Source organism: Amblyomma americanum, chromosome 1, assembly GCF_052857255.1.
Source record: "Amblyomma americanum isolate KBUSLIRL-KWMA chromosome 1, ASM5285725v1, whole genome shotgun sequence".
NCBI classification, from domain to species: Eukaryota; Metazoa; Arthropoda; class Arachnida; order Ixodida; family Ixodidae; genus Amblyomma; species Amblyomma americanum.
In genome coordinates, this window is record NC_135497.1 from 521012444 (window position 1) to 521034513 (window position 22070).

General features: G+C 47.7%; 1 pseudogene; it reads right to left on the reverse strand.

Moving 5' to 3' along the window:
* Nucleotides 1-970: 970 nt before the first annotated feature.
* Nucleotides 971-22070, reverse strand: part of LOC144128693 (uncharacterized) — an 88407-nt pseudogene continuing 67307 nt past the window's right edge.

Consider the following 22070-nt stretch of genomic DNA (forward strand, 5'->3'; position numbering starts at 1 on the left):
GCGGCCCTTGCGTGCTGTATCGAAGGACTGAATTGAAAGTTCTCCTCGAATAATACGCGCCGCGTTTCTAATTCCCGAGTCGGGCGACATCTCAGGTTGTAGGAGGTGGCAGGCCCTGTAGTGCGGCACTACAGAAGTGGAGGAAACATTTTATGGCAACTTAAATGGTATATAACTTTACAGAGCGATTTAAAGAAAACAACAATAAAATTGCGCGCCTTGATACATAGGTAATTTAGAACGATATGAAAAAAATCGTCGAAGGAGAAAATCCACAGCGATTTCGAAAGCTGGTGCACAAACTCATTTCTCGGCATAAATTTAGTGCTATAATGAACGAGAACGAATATTAACCCCATTTGGCAGAGATTCACATGTCCTGCATATTTACGTTGAATAATTTAATATATCACGCAACAAGAGCACAGCAGCACTTTTGAAGCAAGCGAATTCTCCTTGCCCCCCCCCCCCCCCCCGCTTCCCTCAACTATATGCACTAAAGAAGCAACCTTATTTTTTAGTAATGACGTTGCGACTGGAAGCTTGCTGCTATCCTCACAGACACGCCAACATTACGCTTCTCGTCATTTATTGCAACGAATCTTTGTGATGTCTACAGTCAAAGTAGCCGGCACGCGGCTATATCATTTGCTTATGACGCAACGAAACCTATCTGTAATGATCGCAGCAACAAGCAACGGCTGCCACTTTCCTCGATTGCAGCAGTTTTTTTGTATCTCTATGGTTCCTTGCCACCTTGAAACTGAGCGTAGCAGAGAGCATCAGTCATTCTGTTCGGCGGCCGCCGAGTGCGCAACTTATCGGCACCAATTCTGCGTTGGCGCCAGTCAGCCCAATAAAGCGTTTCTTTTGGAAGCCTTTTCCCTGTTTTCTGAAGTTCTGTCACTAAGTCATACTTGCAGAAAGCGGGCGTTGCAAGTACACGCCATGTTTCCTGCACCTACATGTACTACGCGAGGACATGTTCCACTTCCGTGTGCGGCCGCCCCGAAAACTGCAGCTGCAGCATGTGCGTCTCCGTCTCCACGTGAGGCGGTTCTTCCTGAACACCAAGCATCGATGGCAGTGCCTTGTGCGGCGGCGAAAGACCAGTGTCGTTTTTGGACCTCGCGCCGGTTCCTGCACGCAGCGAACGGCAGACGACACCCGGTGAGGTGCTTACTAAACGTGGCTGGTACAGCGGGCGGGTTTGGCGCCGCCAACAGCGACCTGAGACAAGTGAAGTCGAGGGGCTTCAAACCCATTACTAAACGTAGTCATGGCGTTGGGAATCGCGTGTAAATATAGAGTTGTTAGGGGAGGACAGCCATATAGAAAAGGTGATGTGAGAGAAAAAGGCCTGGAGATATAACACTTTTCCTTGAACGGTACGGCGTCTTATTTGTAAAATAACATCATAAGGCAAATAAGTACGTCAATGATCTTTATTTATTTATATATCAATTTAATGAATACTGCTTGCCTTGCGGTCCAAGCAGGAGGGACATAAGAGTATTGCAAATAGAATTTAGAAATACAAATGGCAATTATACATGACAAATAGAGTTGTTCCAGGGACAGAATAAAGCGACAGCAGTAACACAACTCTGGTCGTATTAGAGAAAAGGACGTGGAAATGCTTAAAAGAAGAATTGAAAACGTACGCAACAGTTACATGTAGAATATTGCCAGACACAAAAAGTGCAGCAAATGAGATGTAATAAAATGCAGATGTGATGTTATCAATTTAAAGCATCAATGAAATCAATGCTGCTTAGTTGCGATTGTGGTAGGCTGTTATATTCGTTTATTGTTCGCGAGAAAAGGAATATTGAAAAACGTTTGGTCTGGTGCTATGTGAAGTGAGATAGTCATGGTGTCGAAGACGTGTTCTGCGTGATGTAAATGGTGTTATACACGGGCATGGAGATAGAACGAGAAGGTTATTTTAACGCGACAGCGTTAAGGAGCTGGTGTCGCAGAAAAGCCGGTTTCGTCGGTGGCGTTGGCCGTGACGGAAAAATGGCGCATCTCGGTGGACAACTGAGCCGCGCCGTAAGGGAAGCGATTTTCCTTCCCTTACGGCGCACTACGGGTATCCAGCGAGAATTTTGAGGCAGGCGTCATTTATTTTCCTTAAAACCAATTTTATTTCACTTTCCTTCCCTGAAGGCCCAGTTCGGGTGTCCACCGAGATATATGAGACAGGCATCCTCTCCTTAAATTGTTAATCGGGCCACGCGCCGCGCTGAACGGGCGATGGCGTTCCGTGCACTCCTTGGCAACGCTGCAACCCGGTGTCGCGTCTCACTCTTAAAGACGAAGCTTAAGCGTCCTCCAAATTTTTTTACAAGGAAGATATATTTTGTACGCAGAATGGTTCCCTTTTCAAGTGCGTGGATTCCATGCTACCTCATTAGAGCTGTTGGAAGTCAGTTGCACGGTACTTCTAAAAATAAACCTAACTGCCCTACGCTGTATTTTTTCTAGGGCGTTGACGTTAGCTTCAATATAGGGTTCCCATACAATGTATGCACATTCGAGCTTTGGCCTAATTATTGATTTATAAACGAAAAGCTTAGTTTTAGCAGGAGCATCCTTTAGTTTATGGCGTAGAAAGGAAAGCTGCTTGAAGGCATCGTCGCATACATTAGTTATGTGAGTATTCCACATGAGACTACTCGTTAACGTGACACCAAGGTACTTACACTCATTCACTTCGGTCTGCGGTTCTGTGCCTAGGGTGTTCGGAAAGGAAGGTTATTTATAAAGGAAGGTGGTTGTTACCATCCAAAGAATTTGGTTAACGTTCAATTTCATGTCCCGAAGGTTGCACCAGGGAAGAATATTTTGAAGATTATTGCTTAGATCCACCTGATCATCCTAGCTGGACACTTCCCTGAAGAGGACACAGTCATCTGCGAACAATCTAATTTATAAGAGTTCTATAATTACACCTACAATATCATTAATCTAACTCAAAACTACCTAAGGTCCTAAGATGCTGCCCTGAAGTACACCGGAAGTTACTTGAAACTCACGGCAGCAATAAGTTCCGATATAAACACACTGTCTACAATCAGTAAGGTAAGCAGCGAAACAGTTAATGATGAAGGAGGAAAGATTAATCATTTTAAGCTTATCAATAAGCTTAGAGTGAGAGACAATATCAATGGCTTTCCTGAAGTCTATAAAAATAACGTTCATTTTGCTAGATTTGCCTATAGATTGAGCAAAAGAATGAATTATAGTTGCTAACTGTGTGACCGTAGAGAAACCTTCCTGAAAACCGTGATTGAAAACTAGACATTTTGACAAATTTGCAATACTTATAATAAACTGCACAACTCCAACCAAAATTTTTAACTTTAACCCAAAGTTTAGAAGCCGGCTCGGCTCCTTCATCAGGGGTGACTGAGGGCAGTAGCTAAGCGTCTTTAAGTATGGAGGGGAAGAGGGGGGTCAAAGAAACGACAGCTGTGACGCGAAAGGCTCGGGGGAGGGAGGTTTAGGCTGTTAGTCACGCTGGCGCACTGCAGGGAGGAGGTGAATGGCGACTTTCTTTCGTTGAGTTGAAGAGCGCAGTCGCTGGGCATATAATAATAATAATAATAATACTGGGGGCAGGTTTCCTTTTGTGCGGCTGATATTGTTCGGGGTGGTTTGGATAAGCCAGGATCCCAGAAGGAGCCTTTTGTGGTAATTTGTTTCGGTTGCGAGCATGCGGGTTTCTTCGAAGCTGATTCTATGGTAGGAGTCCTCGGAATGTTCGGCTACTGGATTGCGTTCTCTTTGCGAATTTGCGGGCGTCGTTGTTACGTTGCCGTATTCTTTCTTCGAAATTTTTGGTTTCGCCAATGTAGCTTGCGTCGCAGTCGGCGCATGGAATTTTGTAGACAATGTCTTGGACTCTTTCTCTCGGCAGCCGGTCTTTGGGAAAAGGTAGGCAAAGCGCAACAGTGTTTGTGGGCGTGTGCGCAACCTGGAGACCAGATTTTGTCAGGATTCGGGCTATGGTCTCGCTGACAGCTCCGACATAAGTTAAAGTGAGGTATTTTGGTGACGGCGTTGGTCTTTGTGCGTTGAATATGTGACGAATGTTGTGTTTTTGACGTCGAATTGTTTTTTGAATAAAGTCTTTTGGGTAGCCATTCATGATGAGTTCTTTGAATATCATGCGCTGTTCTCTTCTTCTGTCAAGTTCTGTGCTACAGCACACACTGCAGCACAGAACTTGATAGAAGAAAAGAGTGCGTCTCGCAAGCCATGGGTGACCAAGGGACTGAGAAGATCTCAGGCGACCCTTCTACATCGAATTCGCACGACCTCAGCTCTCACTCCTGCATTGATGCATAAGACCGGCATAGCACCGTCTCCGCTCTGCTCTTTATGTGGTGTGTGCGGGGATATCGAGCATTATATTATGTACTGCCCAGAGTACAATGCGGAAAGGCATGCGATGTTCGCTTGCTTCAAGAAGACAGTAATTAATCTGTCACAGCACAGTTCAGGACATTGTCTACCCGAGTGGAAACTAGACATGCACAAGGGAGGCTGCACGCCTTCTTTTAACATTTCTGCAGGACACGGATCTTGTTTCTAAATGGAGACAGCAGGAACGGACTATTGCCTACTGTGATTGAATGTGTGCGTAGATGGTGTCTTCCGGAGTGGACTACGTTATACTGTGAGTGAATGTGTGTATGGATTGGGGCACTACAATGGCCTATGTTCAACTGTGACTGAATATGTGCATAGATTGTGACCTCTGGAGTGGACTGTGATGTGGACTGTGTGGATTGATTGTGTGCATTGATGGTGACTGCGGGAGAGAATGTGTGCTATTATAAGAGACTGTGCGCATAGCGGGGTAGATGCGACATTGTTAATATAGAAGGGACGCTGCGGTGGAGCAATTGCCGGAGGATAAAGCAAGGCTAACCCCACTTGTAGCATTCAACACCTCAACTCAACTCAACTCTTCTCCAAATCTCAATACACTGTGAAAAGAAATGAATTGAATTGCTCTGCAATACTTTGCGCTTCAACAACAAGAATACCTTCATTGATTGCCGATTTCACTGCATTCTTTTTTTTCCTCAGAAACTTCCAAAACATTTATGGTGCCGTGGGAATAAATTGCTGTAGGGTGTTCGTAGGGTAATGTTGTTTGGCGTGTCCAATAGACGCGCTCAACGTAGTTTGCAAATACTGTACTGCATCTTTGGAGCCATTCTGTCGTCTTAAGCGCTTTATTTTACTTTTCAAGTGGATGACTTCACGAGTTACCCAAGGGTTTTATTTCAGATTTTTTTTGTTTTGGTTGGAACAAATTTTTGAATGCAATAATTGCAAAATTTATTTAATGTGTCCCAAAAATTCCACCGTGTTATTTCCGGCGAAGTTGCTGACGTTTAAATCCAGATAATCTAAAACACTTTCATCTCTGTCATGCGAGAAGTCCTTCACTTGTGCAGTTTCTTTTTGTATTAAGAGTGCTATTTGTAAGACAGAACATGAAGTGCAATAGCTCATGATCTGATACTCCATTTTCAATTGGCGCTGTAATAGTATTTTAATACTATTATATAAAAGTACTTTACTAATAGTAATTTAATAGTATTTTATTAGTATTCTAATAGTATTTTACTTTATATATAACACTAGTTTTGTCATTTATATAATTCGATGATTTGTGTTTTGAATTGTTCTGTATGCTATTAGGTGTGCAATCATTTTTCATTCAAATAAGGGTTTGCATTATTTCTCGCATTCACTCACTGCTCATTTATGATGCCAACAACTGTATTTTTTTGCATCTGCTGTCCGTAATTCTTTTTTACAATTGTTCTTACAGGAGGTCCCGTCCACAGTCTCTGACTTTGAAACCTCCTTCGGTATTCCAGTGTTTTTTTCCTTTGTTCACGAAAATAAGATCAAGCATTGCTGGTGAATAACTATGTACTCTCATTGATAAAGTTAGAGCTTGTTTTAAATTATGGCACAGCATTATGTCTCGCATATAGTTAACGAGTGAGGTAAGTGCGTGACAATAACAACTATTGCCGTGCTGCGACTTCAACTACGCTTGACAGAAAGCCACAATGCAAATAAGTGCCATAAAAATAGGCAGCGGCAAGTACTACTGCGCTCAGTATAGATTATAACGCGTCAAAGGGGAACAAACTGAGGGTTCCGCGTTATGGTAAAATAACGCCCGATTTTACAAACCACGCGACTTACACAAACATTAATTGTACCTTGTTGTTTGTATCGACAGCTAACTCCAACGATTTCTATCTGGCATTGCTTCAGGAACTGAGCTCCATTCACGTCTTGTGCAATGTACTTCATACTGAGCATGATAGTATGTGTTCTGCAGTGAAGACTCAGTACGGCAGTATCTAGCATGGAGGCGGGTTGTAGACTTCAAAAATTTTCTGGCCTAAAAAAAAATTTGCTCGGGTTAAAATTTTTAAATTACAAGCAACAAAGTTCGTCTTTATTATGAGCCATCTCACATATTCTTAATTGGACCGCCTTGTTCCTTAATTTACATTTTAATATTACGAAAAACATCAAATTTTACAAACTTTGGAATAAATTTTCAAAAAGTACCCTGTTAACAATTTAACTTTATTTTTAGCATAAGCTTCAGCAATGGGTGAAAGCAGGAAAATATTATTTTGGTCGAAATGTGTTAAGAAACGTTTAAAAATTCCTTAAGCGCAACATTTCTTGCTTTTCTTTTACTGAAGCAAGAAAACGTTGAAAATTCCTGCAGGGCTTCATTAATAAAGTGAGATTAAAGAACAATGAAAGTGAAATATTCTAAACTCAGATGTCTTTTTGAACTCCGTTTAACATTTGTTTTAAAAATTTCACTTAGAAACGTCTGAGAGTGCTAACAAAAACAAAATATTTTTCTAGAAAAATACTTGATTGAAACTGTATTCACCTAAACGCCGCTAGCCCAATTTTTTTTCAAGAGAATCAGCGGTGGTCGTATTTGCACTCTGGGATGTTACGCGTGCATTCACCCTTTATGGTCGGGCTAGCGCTTATGTCACACGTAGAACAGGGCACGTTTTATAAATGCGAGGCATCATTATGCTCATCAGGCAGTTAGCCTTACGTGACAGTGCGATTTCTCTACTTAGCAAGGCTGTCGGGAGAGTAGGCCGCTCCAGTTCACGCCTGTGGATAACCACTTGCGCGCCACGAGGAAGCCGAGCTGGTAGGGGTGCTATGCTGACTGGGGTACGTTTGTGAAGTCACCGTCGGTTTACCTGGCGAGCGGCAGCCTTCTGTGCGATAGGTGCGGGATCCGGTGACGCTAGAGGAACTGAGACATCCGGTTCCGAGTGGATATCTTCCTGCTCGCTCGCCCACGAGTGGGTACGATCGCCCTCGCAGCCTCCCATCCCGACTATGAATTCATCCCCACAGACTCTTGCGGAGCCTGTCGTAACTTTGAGTTCGGTTGGATCACTCCACTTGCTCACCAAATTCTTCGCCCCAGTACTCGCGACTGCAATACAACTCATCGCTCAATCATATGATCCCCGGCCACTAGGCAAGCCAGGTAACGAAGCCGCCCATAAGGCAGCCCGCGCACTCACTCACCGTGCACCAAGCGTTCCTTGGGAGGACTTTAGCCCAGATCACAGCCCCCTTTCTTTTAAAGTTATTGTTATGGCTGTAGGCTTGGACAAAGATAATGACGAAGCATGGTGCTTGTGTGTGTGGTGGACGACGAGGACAAGGTGTATTCGAGCGCTGGCCCTTATTCTATACATGACCGTCTGCTGTCTCTTTCTCTATATATTAATCGCCTTCTGTAAATATATCGGGTGTGCATAAGCGAACGCTTTCAAACATTTTCAGAAATAGGCACTTTTCGGTAAAAATACGGCTTTTGTGTCATATTATTACCAGTGAATCAGGTGAATCGTCTGAGGTAGTAAGGTGGTCAACTAAATTTTAATAATAAATTTTTGTAGGGGTTTCAAGCGCACTTTAGGCCCTACATTCAGGACCAACACCACATCGCTAGCTCGAACCACAGCTGTGGCCTCGAAGAGTAACACCACCGAGAATTAGGCCGCAGGCAAAGCTGTTTATTAGAATCTTCCAGTTCGGTTGTCCTCTCGGTTGCACGCAAGGAGCAGCGCCGCAGTAGCAGGCAGGCAGCGGCAGGCAGCAGGCACGGCAAACAGTTACCTGATCCGCGCAAGTGTCGTCGACTCAGTCCGCTCAATCCAGCTTCTCGCTCTCGACTCCCTGCTGCCCGTCGCGTGCCCGCCCGCGCGGCCGCCGCCAACCGATGGAGAGGAGGGTAAAGGAGGCCTGCTCACGTGACAATAAGGGGCCCCCATCTCCACCCCCGTCGTAGCTGCGGTGTAGTCGAGTAGGGAAGGCCACTTGCGAGCACCTAAAGAGAGAAGAGGAGCAGTAGCTTACGGCGGGTGAGGGAAATGCGGTTTCCCAAACCCTCCCTCCCTCAATCGGGACCCCACCTTGGGCACGCTTTCGTGCTGGCTGGCCGCTCCATCCTATAAATCGATCAGCAGGTCCAGGTCGCCTAACTGCAGGCAGTTTGGGGGCCGGGTCAGCCGGCTTAGGCTCGGGTGTGGCAGCCACGGTAAGGACGGCGGCCGTGTAGGCAGGGGGGACCCGCCCAGGGCACGCATCAGCCACCGTTCTAGACTCGAAGGTCGCGCTGTGCGCTGGAGGACCGCCTACCTGGAGTAGAGTAGAAGCCCGGTGACGTTTCTCTTTGCTAACCAGCCCTCCGCAGTGGGTGCAGTACTTTGCGCCGGGGTCCGGAACCATTACCCCGGATGGGAACGCAGCATTGCAGTCACGGGGGGTACGGCCGCGGAAGAGACGGGGCACGTAGAAAAGTGGTAGTTCCGCCTCCACCTGCAGGTGGGTCTTCCACGGTGCATCGCTGTGGTAACAACGCTGGGAGGATCCGCCTTCCTCGGAAGTCCAAGTATCCACCGTGCGGTGCTTACGCCCTTTTCCACTGCTCCCTCCTGAAGCCTCCGGGCACATTCCTTTATCACGCCGAAACCGACAAAGCTTGCCTGATTTGGCTCAGCTCTTTTCCTGCGGCCTACGTGGTCCTCCGCCAGTCTTCCCGGCACAGCGAGATTGCTGGGACTACCGTGGCTTGCGCCGGCCCTCGGCTCGTTCCTTCGCCTTAATGCTCCCCCGATGGCCGCCGATGCCCGTGGCGCCGCCCCTTCCGCGACGAGACGGATGCATTCTCGGTCGCCGGTGCTTCTCAAACTAACTGGCCCTCCATGGTCCAGGCGCCTCCGGAGTTCACCACCAAATTCGCTTCTGCGCGCTCTCGCACTACCGGGAAAAATTCTTAGAACGCAGCCCAACCAGCGTGGGCGCTTCGTGACGTAAGTCAGCAGCCATCACAAACAGAGCAGTTAGGTTGCGTGCACGCGTTCAAGTGCCGTACGTCCAGTATTCCATTCCGCTCGATCGTGGCCTCAGCGCGCCGAATTCGTTTACTGCGAAGCCGGCGGCAAGAAACTTCGCGCATTGGGGCTTACCAGTGCGTGAATTCGCGCGCGGCGGCGCGGCCTTTCCACTGCTCTCGGTGACTTCCACCGGGCCTGCATAGTGTGACACCTGTAGCGTTCGGGCCCTCGTCCGTCGTCAGCTCGGCCGCGCGCAGCTTCAGGAACCGCCGTCGTGTGCGATAGTGCGGGAGCGAAGTTCGATGGTTCGCTCCCTCGGACGCGGGCCGCTGGTAAGATCCGCCGCGCGCCACTCTCCGTTGCCATCGCTGAAGCCGGGGCCGTAAATCAGGGCAGCCAGCGGGGACTCGACTCCTCCGAGCGGGCGTCTTGATGTGCTCCGGGTAGAGGAACTATGCCGGCTTGTGTATCTACACAGGCGTGGTGGGAACGAGACCTCTCGCACCAGGTGTCTCAGTGGTGTTCATGGGTCACATTCGGCGATCTCACCGAGTTCGGATATTGTGACTCGGGGCAAGGAGCTCCTTGCATTAGCTCCGCCGTGCGAGAACTCATGCGTCTGGCGTTACTTCGTCGCTTGCTCGATCTCGAGCTGTTTAGGCAACCTACGCCGCCGTGCACGTGATCTCACGCGTTCGTTCTGCATTCTTCCTTTCCCCCGACAACCTCGCTGGTTTTGGGTATTATAGCGATGCCTGTAGAGATCTCACTGCGCATTGCTCGCCTCAGCTCAATCCTGCGCGGGTGGCGCTTCCGCTTCTACATCAGCTTTGCTCTGGAAGTACTGTTTCAGCTCTCTCACGTGAATGGGTCCGCTGGTTTGGCCCAACCTCGGGTCTTTCAGCCGGTAGTTCAGCCGCGAAAACTTCTCAGCAAGCTGAGAAAGGGTCCCACGCATTTGGGCGCTAGACTGGCCGCGAAATCCGCGGTGGCGTCGCTGAGTGCGTGATTGCGCTTGTGAACGAGGTCTCCCCCTTGAAAGTCTACGTCTCTGTGCGCGCGATCATATGAGGCCTTTTTACTTGCCCTGGCCTTCTCGCGGCTGCGGTTCGCCTCCTTAATGGTGTGCGTAATTCTGAACTGTACCACCCGTCATGGGGGCGCCGCCTGACGATGCGCTCCAGGTGTCGAGAAGAGGCGTCGTATTGTTCGCAATTTACGTAATCAGTGCCTGCTCTATGCAACTGCTGATGACAGTGTCAGAGATTAGGACCATGTTTCAGAGAGCCGACAGCGCTGCATAGCGTGGTTATGCATAAGACGCCTGTCACTTAACACCCACTGAGGTCGGTGCTTTCCTGTTTAGCTCTACAAAGCACTCCACCATTACCGCCTTTTTTCAACATTTACGAAATTCTGTACATCTTCAGCATATTCTGCATATTCCACACAGTAGTGAGACTAATGTGCTTTGCTAATAGGTTTAACTTTTCTTCGCACGCAGTTTCCATTCGAAAAAAAAGTTTCTTTTTGTCGCTTTGTTGAAACTAATATGTTTCGAACTCAGGTTTTTAGTTTTAGTTGTTTGCATGCTTGCGTTTTTAATGAATAATGGAAAAGAATATCAAGGTATCTCTGATGAGCATGATGAGCTGAGCATTGGAAATAATTTTTTATTGTTTGTTTACGCACCAATATTCTTGTCGCCTCTTGCACTCAGGCTTTGTTCGTCTATTGTAATCAGCGCAATCAAGAAGCGTTTTGTAAAAAAACGTTGCTTTCTTCCACAGTCTTTCCTCCGCACCAACTTTTCTTCCACTAGGTTGCTACTAACAGCGTGTCGCGGCATGCAAAGTCGGTAGAGCCAGAAGAAAAAAAAGTGCGATCTCCTGAAACCTAGACATTCCTATAAGAAAAAAAAAAGGAATTAAGACACCACCTTCTGATGTGCGGGCGCGTGAGCAACAACCTGGTCTTGTCGTTGAATATTTCCTGCTGTGAACGTTCGCGCAGTGCTTGCATTCTGCTGCTCTGCAGACAGTTGGATCTTTGCATAGTCCGCGCTTTTCATTTTGCACACTAATCTGCTTCGGTTACCTGTGTCCACCACAGAAAGCACGCAGCAATACGCGAAGCAGTTTTGTTGTTTTCGCAAACTTGATGAACACAACTATCTCGGCACGTCTCGACGGCTTTGTTCTGAATAGCCGGGAACCTGCAATTTTTGGGGGTCTCGATGTAACCCTGTGGTGATGTTCTCCAACTGCATCTTAGTTCTATCCATAGTTCCGCCAGTGGCACTACAATTAGTCTGGATTCATAATGGCAGTCACTACAGGACGATTTCTGTTTCGGTATTATTACAGAGGTGAGCGATGAATTTTACAGCGAGCGCAAGCAGTCTTGAAAATAATAGCCGTTTAGGGCTGTAAAATATGAATGATATTGAGTAGAAATCAAACTCAAGTGACTCTGTTGGTGATCGCCTGTAGCGAGACAAAATATTTTACTTCATTTCGTGCTAAATTATTGTAGTAGAAATAAAGCTCAAGTGATTCAGTTGGTGATCGCCTCTAGCAAGACCAAATATTTCACTTCACTTCAAGACAATAGAGCTAGAAGAAAGCATTTTTTTGCCTCTAAAAGCTCGTACAGTGCAAGAAAAATAATGCAAAGTGTGCTCGGTACTATTAACGCGAATTGCATTGACAGCGAAGAGCGGTGTGTTAAGATATTGGGAAGAGAAGACACGACTGATAATGCTGTAAACTGCTTTATGTATCTGAGGCTCGCTTTGTTGCCACTGAACAGCGTTTCAAGGTGCCAGCTCTCATGAATGCCAGCTCTCACAGAATGCGGTGCTAGGTCTCTCAGTTTCTGATATTTCACCTTAGTAGACCTGGCACGCTCTGCTGGATGTTGTGGAGTCGACGCTACAGTTTGAGAAATCATTCCAGTTCGAAACGTGCGCTCGTGAAGCCCTGGTATCGACATGACCTCTGCAACAATGACTTAAGGGTTTTATTAGGCAAGAAATGATTGTTGTCCCGATTCCCGAAAACTTAAGGTGAATATCGTTCGCGAATGAAGTCCGAGATGAGGGTAAACCTTAACACAAACATTATTGCGAACTTATCCAAACTATTCTGAAACTCTTAGTCCGAATTATCACCAGCGGAAATGAACGTCGTCCCCTTGCACGTGATTCGAACAGGTGGTGGCGTAACCAGATAAGCTGTGGTTGCCGCTGACTAAGACCCAACAGGGATCGCTGAAGTAACTCGCGCCACACTTTTATATGTTTGCCTGCCGAGTTGGCGTTTGCAATTTGTTGCTTTTATTTTCTTCGGACCCTCCCTTCTGCTATGAAAATGTTTTCCAAGGTTTGAAATTCACAGAGCACAGGCATCCTTAATTTCTGCACCATTTAAATGCAGTCTGAGCGATCGGGATTGAGACCGCGTCCTTGGCTTCATCAGTCTGAATTCAGGGGCGCACAGCAATAATTATAAAGCTGTGTGCCGACCTAAAAAAAAATTTAGCATAGTGGCACCACAATACCTCTCCCGTAGACACCTCGTCAGAGGCTACAGAGGAAGACGCCATTGCGGTTGCCATCAACCACACAGAAGACTGGGGCATTTCAACAAACTAAAATACGGCGATTGTGCATTCTGGACGAGGTCGAGTCATGCCCCTCCTATTGGCATACTGGGCTCGCCCGTTGTACCCCAACACCATGATGAGTAACCGATATGGGTCCTTGCGCACTCAGGAAATCCCAGAAGCAATGCTACGAAACTTTTAGACCAAGGTTTTTAAACTCAGCTCAGGCGACCTCTGATTCGGGATTCATGAAGAAGCGCACGCCATGGTCCTCCATAAAGTGAGCAACAAAATTCCAATAAGAAAGGGTGTCGGGCAGAGAGACACGATCCGGCGAATCCTATTCAACGCCTGTTAACAGGAAGTATTCCGAGGCCTGAATTGGGAACAGTCCGGGGTTGGAGTTATTGGAGAATACCTAAACAGTCTGCGATTCGCTGATGAGATTGCCTTGATGAGACACTCTTGAGGTGAGCTGCAAATAATGATCAATAAGTGAGACAGGCAGAGGAGAAAGGTGTGCCTAAAAATTAACATGCAGAAATCCACAATAACGCGCAGAAAAAATTGGGCGGGACATTCACGATCTAAACTGCTTGAGGTGAAAGCCTTTTCGACCGATTTTGGCTGCTACTGTTGCTGCCTCGGTGAATTATCATTAATCTCCAATTACTAAATCCGGCGTTTCTTTCGTCCATTCTGTGTTTTTTACTGTGCTGAAATGACTCCGGTGGATGTGACGGACACAGTTTTTCGACGCAATGTTTTGACATTTTTTACTATAAATAAATGACTAACTAATCTACAGTAATCAAACGTAGCTTCTAGGTTTATTTTTTCCTGCACTATTATATGAAACCATTCCTTCTTAGCCGCCGCGGTGGCTGAGTTGTTATGCCGCTCGGCTGCTGACCCGAAAGACGCGGGTTCGATCCCGGCCGCGGCGGTTGAATTTCGATGGAGGCTAAATTATAGAGTCCCGTGTAGTGTGCGATGTCAGTGCACGTTAAAGAACCCCAGGTGGTCGAAATTTCCGGAGCCCTTCACTACGGCGTCCCTCATAGCCTGAGTCGCTTTGGGACGTTAAACCCCTCTAAACCGAACTATACTGTGATGACTTCCGGTGGATGTGAGATCCCACCGTTCCCTTGGCGATATCGACGACGGCGCTATTTCAACGCCATTTTTACATTCATAAACTAATTACTCTGCAGTCGTCAAACTGTTTTCAGGGTAATTTTTCTTCTTCTATCTGAAGCAACAATATTTTTAACCTATCCTTAATATTTCCCACTGAACGAAGCGTCACAGACGGACAAGATTGGTTGCCTCGAGCATGAACCATTAAAGGCTTTCGACTTAACAGTCCAGCAAGGGAAGAGCAATTCAGAATTGGCAGCGAGGTTCTGGAAGTGGTAAAGGAATACGTCTACTTAGGGCAGGTAGGAACAGCTGATCCAAATATTGAGAGGGGAACAACTAGAATGGTAAGAATGAGGTGGAGCGCATATTGCGGCTTCACTCAAGTAATGAATGGCAGTTTGCCAATATCCCCCAAGAGAAACGTGTACAACAGCTGTATCTTAACTGTGCTAGCCAATGGGGGTAGAAACGTGGAGGCTAACGGAAAGCGTTCTTCTTAAGTCAAGAACAACGCAGCGAGCCATGGAAATTTAAATGATAGGTGTAACGTTAAGAGACCGGAAGCGGACAGAGTGGGTGCGGGAACACACGCGGGTTAATGAAACCTTGTCGAAACCAAGAGGAAAGAATAGGCTTGGGCAGGGCATGTGATGCGCAGGCAAGATAACCGCTGGTCCTTAAGTGAATTCCATGAGAAGGCAGGCGTAGCAAGGGGTGGCAGATCGTTAGGTGGGAGGATAAGGTTAAGAAGTTTGTAGGCATAGGGTGGGCGCAGCTGGCAAATGAGGGAGTTAATTGGAGAGACACGGCAGAGGATTTCGCCCTTCAGTAGGTGCAGTCAGGCTAATGATGATGATGATCATGATGATATGCACTCATTCAGCAAGCTGACGCAGGCCTATAGAGCCTAGCGCCAGCTCTACCTCCAGTCCACCGCACCTTAGACAACGAAGACGATACAGAGTTGCGGAGACTAGAAAAACACTGTCCTCCAGCATTATACTATTCCACTGTCACTCCTCCCTCCCCACACCTGCCTGCATTATATGCCCTGTGCCCTTTGCCTCTTCCCAGCACATCCTCTGCTCGGCGGAATCTCCCCCCGTTGCCTGAAGTACTGCATGACTTGGGAGGACTGGAAGACGCTGCTACACCCGGAGGACCCCGCCGTGCAAGCAATCGAAACCGGCTGGGCTGCCAGTCTTATGCACCATGGGAACATATACACTTGAGTGCACAGGGGGCGTGCGGCCACCCATGGACATGCGTGCCCCGAATTCCTTCGTTACAATAGAGTTCGTCTTTGTGGAAGGAACGAGATAATTTGGAGTAATGAATATCGCTGTGGTTGACTCATACAAGTATTTGACGACGTACCTCCCTCTACTAATAAATTCTACGAAGCTGACACGTCACCTTGCGTGCTCGCTTCAATTTAAGTCGGCGGCAATTGTTTGGGCACGCTTCTGGTTTTTTGTTCAGCACTTTCAGTAGCCTTAGCAACATTCCAAAGGGGTGACGAAAGAAATAAGGTACCACTACTAAAAAGGTTATCGCGAGACACTTCTGCTGCGTTTACTGTATACTCTCGAAGGATCGGCTTAATGGTCCCATTAGGAGCGCGTCAGTTGTAGACACTATACTCTAATTCACTGATAAATCTGCTAACGAGCCACATATTGCGCGTAAGGTTTCCACTTTGTGCAAGCCTGTTGAACTAGATGTAAGAAATTATTTACCAGAAGACAGAAAAAGAAAAAAATATTATTCTTGTATTTCTACATTGTGTATATTGCATCCTACCCCTGTCCTTTCATACATCTCCCCCTTCCACTCCTTCTCCCCATCCTCTTTCTCTCTCTTTATTCCCGCTAGCTCCAGCGGAGGTACTTCAGGTTTCGACAGCAGATTTTAAATGTCAGTGGCCACTAACAAATATGCTGTCTGCGGCAGTGCAGGGCAATAATAATATACGTAACTCTCTGGCACTCGTTGAATGGCTGCATCACACCTTCAGAGAAATGAAAATTTGTTTTTGAGGAAAGCAATTGGAGAAGTGATTATTTCTCATTTTATTTATACCCAAATACTGCAGGCAGCAGTGCTGCCTAGGCAGGAGAGGGTTACAAAACGGAAGTTTGCAAAGAACGCTCGAGGGATCTTCTGTTGGCGCATACAACCGCCGAAGCCGGCAGGCGATTCTGTTGTTCGATTGTGCATGGGAAAAAAGAGTTTTGGAACTGCTTAGACCTGGAATTGCATGGCCTTATAACTTTTGTGTGGTTCAGCCTTGATGATCTGTGTGGTGCAGGAAGTAAATACGATTGACGTGGCGATCTTGCTCTGTTATGAAATAGTATGTGCAAATATTTTAACCAGGAAATATGCCTGCACAAATGAAGCGGCTCCAACTTATGGTTCCTCAGCATATTAGTAATGAATTAACGTTTCTGTAATGGATCAGATGAACATGTCTGCATGCCTTTGGAAGCGCTCCGCCTGCTCGATGTTTTTTACATGGTATGGACCACACACAGCAGAGGTGTACTCCAGGACTGGTCGAATCATAATGCGATATGCTGCAAGTTTTCCGCTGGATGGGGAATCTTTTAATTTCTTGCGTAGGAAGCATAATCTCTTGAATGGTTTCCAGCATATATAATTAGGACGCATAACCCAATTAAGAGGGTAGTAATTGTCAGGCCTAGTTATTGAATGGATGTGACTGTATTTATGCATTGATATCTAATTTTATAAAAATATTGTAAGGTATATTTATTAAGTGTAATTGTCACAGAGATGGTTTTAGAAAAATTCATTTTCATCGCCCTTTGTTCACACCAGTCCACGAGTTTACATGAATTGGCTGACAGGAAGAATTCTTGATGACAGAATAAATGACAATCATCGGCACACAATTTTACAGTGATACCTTCATCAGCATCTTAGCATTATCATTATTATAAATTAGGAACAAAAGCGGTCTCAGCACTGATCCCTGCTGTACACCGGACAGAACATGTAGACACGCAGACCTCATTCCACCAAAATCAAGAAACTGTCTGTGATTCTGTAGGTACGCTTGCAAACAACTGATAATATTGTCTGGCATTCAAATTTCTTTTAACCTCTGAATAAGCAAGCTGTGCGGCACACAGTGAAATGCCTTTGATAAATCAACGAAATTTATCTCAATTTGTTCCTGATTATCCACGGCCAGAGAAGAGTCATGAATTACAGATAATAGCTGTGTTGTAGTGGACACGTTTTGATGGAACCCATGCTGAATTGACAAACAAGTTGGCAGATTCATGATAGTTGATTTTAAAATTGGCTATTATGTGCTCAAGCAACTTGCGACACGTACATATAAGTGACATAGGTTGGTAGTTTCCAACATTTCACTTTTCACCAGACTTAGAGACTGATACTATTCTGGCAACTAACCAATCACTAGGCAGGCAACTATGATCAAGCGAGGCATTAAAATCACTTGAATGTAGAAGGAAGTAATCTCATAGTACCGATAGAGAGAATCATTAGGAATCCAACGGCGCCTTTTGGCTTATTTGGTTTTATATTTAGTAAAAGTGCATGTATACCCTCGCCGCTTAAATCTAAAATCGGCACGTTAAGAGAGCGAGGAAATGCGTTAATCCTGAGACAATATGCCGAGGTAGAAACTTGATTAAGGCCTCTTTAGGACATAATATTGAATTCATAATCAAGGTCTTTTGAATTAACATTACCAATAATGAGTAGCTGATCGACAGTCTGCTTAGCACAGGACAGAAAGCGCCAAAATTTGCGAGGAGAATATTTCATAAAAGAAGCAAGGGCATTTTCATAGAAGTTTTTGCGCGCAGTTAGCTGTTTGGAAACCAGATCTTCTTTGAGAGCAGCAAGTCAGCCTCACAACCCTTTCATTTACGCTTCCTGGCTAAGCACCGTTTTAGGTGGATGATATTGTTGCGGTACAAAGTCGCCAAGTGAAGACGACGTTGTGTCGCTGGGCAGTCGACGAAGACGAGGACGCTGCCGCTAGTGCTTCAGTGACCCGTTTTTTGCTGTGTCTTCTGTGTACGGCCTATCGTTCCTGCTGCTGAACTAACCTCGTAATATTTGGTGGAGGTTGTGCTGGGTACTACACCACGCCCTGGACCTCCGCAGCGGTCGTCACGTTGAATCCATCGCTATGCTGTCCAACGCACCTCCGGCCACAGCGTCAGCTCCAGCGCCGACCGTTGTCGTGGCACAGCCTTGCGGCCCGGGCACCTTTTTTGGCACCGATGACGTCGATGTTGAAGACTGGCTAGCCATGTATGAGCGTGTGAGTATGCACAACCGATGGGACGCGACCCTCATGCTTGCTAATGTCCTCTTCTACTTGGCGGGCACGGCGCGCGCATGGTTTGAGTCGCATGAGGAACAACTTACCTCTTTGGACACCTGTAAGCAGAAGCTCCGCGACTTATATGGCAAGCCGTTTGGGCGCAAGCTCGGCGCTGAAAAAGACCTTGCTTCTCGAGCTCAGTCGTCTACCGAGTCTTACATCTCTTACTTCCAGGACGTCCGCGCTCTGCCGTAAGTTAGACAGCGCCATATCAGAGACCGACAAGGTGAGCCACATACTCAAGGGGATCGCTGACGATGCTTTTAACTTGCTCCTCCGTAAAGACTGCGCAACGGTCGACTCTGTCCTCCAGGTATGCCGGCAGTTTGAGCAAGCGAAACACCGCCGCATAGCTCCCCGTTTCGACCGCCTTCCGAACACGGCGGCGACATCCTCCTGCGAAGACCTGCCAACACTGCAACAGCCGTCCCATCCCGCCAATTTAACCAGAACTGTACGGAGGGAACTGGAGGCTATGACTCACATCTTCTTCTCCCCTCAGCCGCCTGACGCTACGATTGCTCTGATCCAGGCCGTTATTCGCCAGGAATTCGTGAACGTGGGTCTCAATTCTGGCCTGCCCTCTGCGTAGCCCTGTACACCAACCACCGCTGCATTGATTACTGCTGTTACACCGAATCCGGCCATCCCGCCGCGTTACGGCTGCCAGAATCCCGTGGACTGGCGAACCTCAGACGACCTGCCTATCTGCTTCATCTGCTAGCGTGCCGGCCACATTTCCCGCCACGGCCGCAGCAGTTGGTTTTCCCCACCTCACCCAAACTCTAACTATGATCATCGCATGGACTACGGACCTGGTTCTGATTACGATCGTCGTGCTGACTACGGACCACGCCAGATGTCTCCCCGTCCCGCGTTCTCATAGGCCAACAACTCTACGAACCCGCGTAGGTACAGCCGCTCGCCTTCACCTCAGATCCGTCGCTCCCGTTCGCAGCAACTTCAACGCCCGTCCACTCCGCCCTTACCTGGCTCTCATTCAGAAAACTAACCAATGCAGCTCCCGGAGGTGACGCTGTATTGAATATCCGGCCCGAAAATCCTCTCCTGTTCCCCGCTCCTCGCCACAGCCTTCTCGATATCTGCGCGGATGGTGCACCAGTTAAGGCTCTGATTGACACTGGCGCTCAAATTTCTGTCTTGAGCTCTTCATTTCGCCGTCGTTTGAAGAAGGTTGTGACACCTGCCGTTTCCTCGGCCGGTCGTGTCGCCGACGGTGGTGCTGATGCCGTTATTGGCATGTGCACTGCGCGTGTTTGCTTTGCCGGGCGTACTACAGCCGTCCTGTTCACTGTGCTCGACCATTCCCCCCCGATGTGATCCTCGGCATCTACTTTTTAACAACCCACGCGGCGCTAATTGATTGCTCCACTGGCCATCTTCGTTTGGACCTGCCGCTTTGCTCTGAAAGCGCCAATTCCAAGCCACCCCCCTTACGCGCGCTGAATTTACTCGCTTGCCACGCGATGCTGCAGTCCATGTCCGATGTCCCCGGTTCCCCCGTTCCTGATGGTGCCTACGTAACTTACCGAAATCAAGGGCGTTGTCCTTCAGCGAAATGTAATCCTTCCACACACCGTCCTGACCGTCATCGGTAACCGCACCTGCCTTCCGATTCTCAACTTCAGCCTCTCTACTCACGGAATCGCACTCGCTGAACGATTTCTTTTGGCCGAATGCACAGTTTCTGCTCTCGCAGCTGAGCCTCAGACTGGTCTCCCTAATCCCTGCTGGGCAGCTTCCCGTCCGGACCTTATTTTTGCAATGATCACGGCGGATTTTCCACCTTACCACACCCACGCGCTCTCCACCATGTTTGTTTCCTACAGTAACGTCTCCGATTTTGGGAATCGTCCTCTCGGCCAAACTACCGTCGTGACCCATCACATAAATACGGACGATGCCAGCCCCACACACAGAAGGCCCTATCGTGTCTCCCTTACTGAGCGCCATGTCATCCAGACGGAGGTAGACAAGGTGCTTGTGAACAACATTATCGAGCCTTCTAGCAATCCGTGGGCGTCGCCTGTTGTGTTGGTCATAAAGAAAGATGGCAGTGTGCGCTTCTGTGTTGACTATCTCGCCATCTTAATCAAATAACAAAGAAAGGCATCTATCCTCTTCCGAGAATTGATGACGGCCTCGACTGCCTACACGATGCCAGCTATTACTCTTCTATTGATCTCCGTTCAGGCTACTTGAAAAGTGCTGTTGACGAAGGGGATCGTAAGAAGATAGCCTTTGCCACCCTCAAAGGCCTGTAACAATTCAAAGTCATGCCTTTCGACCTCTGCAACGCTTCTGTGACCTTTTAGCGTATGATGGACTCGCTCCTGCGTAGGTTCAAATGGACGACGTGCTTGTGCTACCTGGATGACGTAATTTCCTCCCCCATTTTCGAAAGCCACCTACACCGTCTTTCTACTATCCCTTCCATCTTCCAACGCGCCAGCCTCCAACTCAACTCCAAGAAGTGCAGCTTCGGCCAGCGCCAAATCAAGGTCCTCGGTTACTTGGTCGATGCTTCTGGTGTCAAGCCCGACCCTGAAAAAGTTCGTGCCGTACGCGCGTTCCCCACCCCCCGTTCCTCGAGCGATGTGCGCAGTTTCCTCGGGCTCTGTTTTCGTATTTCCGCCGGTTTATTCCGAACTTCGCCGACACGGCCCGTCCCCTTACCTCCCTCCTGAAGAAAGATGTGGCTTTCTCCTGGGGCCTTGACCAAGCTAGCGCCTTCACCGCACACGTTGCGGCCCTCACTGCTCCACCTGTGCTGATACATTTCCACCGTTCTGTGCCTACGCAACTTTGCACCGACGCCAGTGGCCATCGTATTGGGGCGACCCTTGCGCAGCACCAGCACGACCACTATCGTGTCATTGCTTACGCCATCCGCCGGCTATCTTCCTTTGAACATAACTATTCCATCACTGAGCGGGAGTGCCTTGCCCTTGTTTGGGAGTTAACAAAATTATGCCCTTATCTGTTTGGGCGGCCATTCTGTGTCGTTACGGACCACCATGCCTTGTGTTGGCTCTCCTTTCTTAAAGACTACAAAGGCCGACTGGGTCGCTGGGCCTTGCGCTTGCAGGAATACACATTTACTGTTGATTACAAGTGTGGCCAGTTGTACCAAGACGCTGACTGCTTGTCCCGCCATCCTGTCGATCTTCCTGACCCCTGTTGCAAAACCCAGTACCACTGGTAACCAGTGCCCCAGTGCCATGCCTCATTATGGGCCCAGTGACACTGCACACTGGGACACTTGCACACTGGGACACTCGCACACTGGGGCACTCGCACACTGGGACGCTCGCACACTGGGACGCTCGCACACTGGGACGCTCGCACACTGGGACACACCGGGGCGAGCCCTCCAGACTGGACCACCATAATGCAGATCATGCATATGGTAGGTCTGGGTGCTCAAAAGATGACTATTCATAACTAGTTAAAATTGTTTATTC